Source organism: Zingiber officinale, chromosome 5A (genome assembly GCF_018446385.1).
Source record: "Zingiber officinale cultivar Zhangliang chromosome 5A, Zo_v1.1, whole genome shotgun sequence".
Taxonomy (NCBI): Eukaryota; Viridiplantae; Streptophyta; class Magnoliopsida; order Zingiberales; family Zingiberaceae; genus Zingiber; species Zingiber officinale.
Window position 1 is genome coordinate 4,854,217 of NC_055994.1, and position 3,366 is coordinate 4,857,582.

General features: G+C 39.4%; 2 non-coding genes across 2 annotated transcripts; both read right to left on the reverse strand.

Moving 5' to 3' along the window:
- Nucleotides 1–2,344: 2,344 nt before the first annotated feature.
- LOC121983656 lies at nucleotides 2,345–2,544 on the reverse strand. Its single transcript, XR_006112677.1, has one exon. It is a non-coding gene; the product is annotated as a U2 spliceosomal RNA (small nuclear RNA).
- A 386-nt stretch (nucleotides 2,545–2,930) lies between these two features.
- Nucleotides 2,931–3,127, reverse strand: LOC121983424. The gene has a single exon (XR_006112483.1). It is a non-coding gene; the product is annotated as a U2 spliceosomal RNA (small nuclear RNA).
- Nucleotides 3,128–3,366: the final 239 nt, after the last annotated feature.

Genomic DNA, 3,366 nt, shown 5'->3' on the forward strand with positions numbered 1-3,366 from the left:
AAGCGGGCTTGTGAAGATGGTCCCCTAATTTAGAAGAAGAAGGGAGATCTTATCACCACTCGGTCGACCAAATTACGGGAAGGAATGTTCTTAAAGAACATGGACTTGGGTCAGGACTTAACCATGAAAAACCCAAGTTCTGATTTTTTGAGGTTGTAGAAGCAATGAAAAAGATGGGGAGATATCGTATTGGCGGCAGATGATCACCATTCCACACATAGCACAAAAGGCATTAAGTGCAAATTGAGAAAGAGGAACATGAAAATACCGACTTAGGTCAGAAAAAATGAGGGAATGGGAAATCGAAAACCAGCATGAAGTCGATCCTTTAAGAAAGTGACAAAATCAGGGAGAGGATGATAAAGGTGGTCTTGAGGACTAGGAATGCGAAGACAAAACGTTTATGGGATCTCCATGTTCAACTTGGTCGATTCAAGGTCATTGTTATCAATCAGAATAGAAGGTGGCATTCCAAGGGCGAGAGTTTCTTTTGCTTAAAAAAGGGGAGGTCCACCCCGTTGGTCAGGTACGTGCACGCATACGCATCTTCTACATTTCTACAATTCGCTCGGTTCTCAGTCTGACTTGAGCGTCAGAGACCTTTTGCCAAGAACCTCTTCCCAAGTTGTGGGCGCTAGCGCTCCCATGTGATTGATCTATGGTGCGCGCAGATCCTCCAGCCGTCAACGTTCTCGCCTCATCGCCGACATCCCCATCCGACTCAGCTTCCATACAAGGTCAATCGACTACAACCTCGCCCTTTTGTTCCAACCCATGCTTATGCTAGGCATCACCATTGGCGTCGACCTCATCGTGTCTTCCCATACCGGCTCATCATCGTGCTCATGCTCTTCCTCATCATAAGTTCTTCCTCAAGATCAATGTTCAGGGGCGTTCAGATGTGGAAGCAGGAAACTCTCCTCAATGTAGGCCATTGAGCTATTGAAAGTCTTAGTTATTTAGCTACCCTCTTCACTTAAAAGTGCAAAGCTAAGACAATCCAGGATGATGATGATCAGTGCTTTGAATTTGTTTGGATTGCTTAATTTGGAAGAGCTACATTGCTAGGTCTAAAAATGGTAAAGACGAATCATGGAAATTTGGCTCGTCTTGAATGTATATCTTCTATCACCCATCATATTCTAATTCCAAATTTTTTTTTGTCGCATCATTATTGCGGATGTTATGAGAGGTGATATAAAAGAGATTATTTCCGTTTGCGAGATATGCTCACATTTTTACTTATGCACATACGTATTTATTGTTCATCTTCGTCACTTTTGGCTCGGCCACCTCACTGACTTGATCGTCAGAGTACATGTGCTAGGGACCCCCTCCGAGGTTCTCACTCTAATATTCCGTTTGATCTCTCTGGTGTCATCTCTCCTTCATCTCACAATCTTCTCCCAATCAATGACAAAGCCACCTACCCAACTCGCCATCTCCACCGCTTTCAGACAAATTCAACTTTGGCGATGTCTGTGGGAACTTCGTCTGAATTTGAAGCACGGAGATAGAAGAAGCTGGACGAGTTACTACGATTACTTTGACGCAAGAGGATTTGGAATTGTTGATAACTGCCCGAACGCAAAAATTGGTACTGCAATAACAAGCAGCAACCCGAGGTACTTTACCACATGATCCTGCTGCGTCGATAACGGACCCTCACACTAAACAAGGAACTATAGTAGAAGGCCCAATCGGGATCCAGCTAATTCCTCCAACGGCTTGCTTCGTGCAACAACCTGCTCAACCAATCAACCTCCCGCCTATTCAACCATTCATTAATAAAACTATTATCAAAACACTAAATAAAAAAATAAAATGAACAATTAAATTTAAACTATGAAATCTTAATAACCAATCAAATAAGTAAAAAATTTTAAATAATCAAATAAGTTTAAATTTAGAGTTTGATAATATCTAAAAAGATCAATTTCAAACCAAACTTAAACTGAGAAGTTTAAGCTAGGCTTAAGTTGTGAAGACAAGAATATCTAAAGGAATGAAAGCTTACACCAAATTTGAATCAACTTATAAAAAATAAAATAAACTTCAAAATATCTTTCACACGCTAAAACTTAACTTTTTATACTTGAACACGCTAAAACCTAACTCTCCTTATTTACGACCTAAGTTCAATATGTTCTACAAATGCCTAAGTTCACGAGTAATACACTAGATATGTTTTTCTATCAAATAGAATGGAATCAACAAAGGCCAACCCCCATATCCAAACCCTCGACGTGCAATACGCAAGATTGCAAAACAAAATAGGTTTTAATTAGTCTTGCTCAATTTAATATAATTTTGTAATGCTAATTTTGACATTTAAATTATATTGGTTAGATGCATCAAACCCATACTATGGTGCAACGTAAGGGCGACACACACGAGGATCCCAGTAGCAAACTACTATGGTGAACCCTCTCCCAATAAAAAATTAATTTAACATCGTAATAGACCGATGGCTCACTTATCAAATATTTAATTAATAAGAACATATACTATACTTGATTTTAGCCAAAAGACTGAGAAAGATATAAATTGAATAGTTACATCCTACTTCTTTTGAAGATCCAAATCGTGCCCGAAGTGCTTAATTCAGCGACGTGAGACTAAAGTTCCATGCTCTTCACCCTCTTTAGTATAGTCTCATGTCATAACGTGTTGTACGAAATAGGGGTTACACGCAACCATCCTTATACTCGATTGCCCATCTCTCCGCCGAAGCTCTCTGTCGATATAGTAGCTCGATTTGTTGGGATCACACTTTCCAATTTATACAAGAGGGAAAGACTCTTGGTGGCATTGTGTATTAACAAGTATCTAATGTTTTTTAAAGAAGGAAACATAAAGACTTAAATTAAGAACTAACTCAATTTAATATAGTTTTAATAAAGCTAATTTTGTTAGTTAAATTATATTTGGTCGGGTGCGCCAGCCTATGCAATAGTGCAACGCAAAGACGACACGCAAGGATTCCAATAGCAAGCTATTGTGGTGAACCCTCTCCCCATAAAAAATTAATTTAATATCATAGTGGACCGATGGTCCACGTATCAGATATTAAACTGATAAGAACAGATACTACACTTGATCTTAGCCAAAAGGCCGAGAAAGGTATGAATTGAACAGCATAATTTTTCCTTGCTTTAAAGTTCTCAGTCTCATTTGATGAGGTTGATTTAGCGACATGGGACTAAAGTTTCATTGTTATTCATTCCTCATGCCTCACCTCCTCTCCGCCAACTGTTTCAGGTTTAAGTGCAGAACGAACGAGTACTCTCTTTCTCTTTCCCAAAAAACGATCAAATCAAAAAGCGAGTGAGGGTGATGAGCACCCGACCGAGTCCGAACCTTGTG